The sequence below is a fragment of the Mus caroli genome, chromosome 6 (genome assembly GCF_900094665.2).
Source record: "Mus caroli chromosome 6, CAROLI_EIJ_v1.1, whole genome shotgun sequence".
Taxonomy (NCBI): Eukaryota; Metazoa; Chordata; class Mammalia; order Rodentia; family Muridae; genus Mus; species Mus caroli.
Genome location: NC_034575.1, coordinates 112,964,786 through 112,965,892, shown reverse-complemented (window position 1 = coordinate 112,965,892; position 1,107 = coordinate 112,964,786).

Below are 1,107 nucleotides of genomic sequence, written 5' to 3'. Positions count from 1 at the left end.
CTCCTCTGGAGACCTTCCTCTCCAGGATGGCTTCCCTAGAACATACTGTTAAGTCTTCATTGACAGGGAAGGGTGTTGCAAAGCTGATTTTATATTAAACTGGTCTTGCTGCTCAGTTTTGTGGTCTTGTGACCCCTCTGTGATGTGTGGGGAGAGCAAGGATGTGGGGAATGCCTAATGAGTTGTCTGTCCCTATGGCTTTTTATATGGGAGCTCAGTCTCAGCGGGATCCTACTTTGAGAACCTCTTCCTAATTCACTGTATGCCCCCAATGCTCTCCCATGAATCAAAGTCTAGCAACAGGAATGAACTTGCCATAAAAGATACAATGTTTTATCCAAAGACTAGAATTTGTGCCCAGAGGCCCTAGCAGTTCTGATGACAGGGATCTCTCCACATGACATAACCTAGGATGGCTTGGTAACTCTGGAATCCCATCTCACTCANTGAGACTTCATTGACCCATCCACCACAGTAAATTCTTGTACAGCCTTCAGCTAGAAACACAGGAAACCTCCTCCAATGTCCTGGGATGTGAGCGCATCCAGCAGTCTCAAAACAGTAATAAGGGTAGAGCAGCAAAAGCCAGAACTCAGAACCCTTAGGTAGAGCTTCAGCTGGGTGTTTGGAGAAGTCAGGCAGCTAGAGGCAGTGGCCCAGAATCAGACCCAGAGGCATCTCAATTCCACCTCTCAGGTTCAGAAAAGTATGAAAACTGTGGTACAGAGTTGCCCTGGATGAGGGAACGAGACATGCAAATGTCAAAGGCCCAAAAGTGACCTGGGCTATGCCACTGTAAGAATTGTGACTTGTCATGCACGTGAGAAGATCCCAGCACTACAGTAGCTTCACAGCAGCACCCCCTTGAGGCGCTGCGTGGTGCTCTTCCGCCCTGGTGGAAGCCTGCTCAGGTTTAAGTCTCAGGTGGCNGNNGATAAGCCTTCAAGATTTATCTGTGTCTGGGCTGTGCACAATTCTATTTAGGTGTAACAGGCTCTTGCCCCTCTGACTGGAGATGCAGGCTCTCCAGCCACATCCAGCTTGGTTGGAGAGGCTTCCAGACATAGATCCCACACCTGAAGTGCTTTCCCTGTCTTTGCTTTGTGA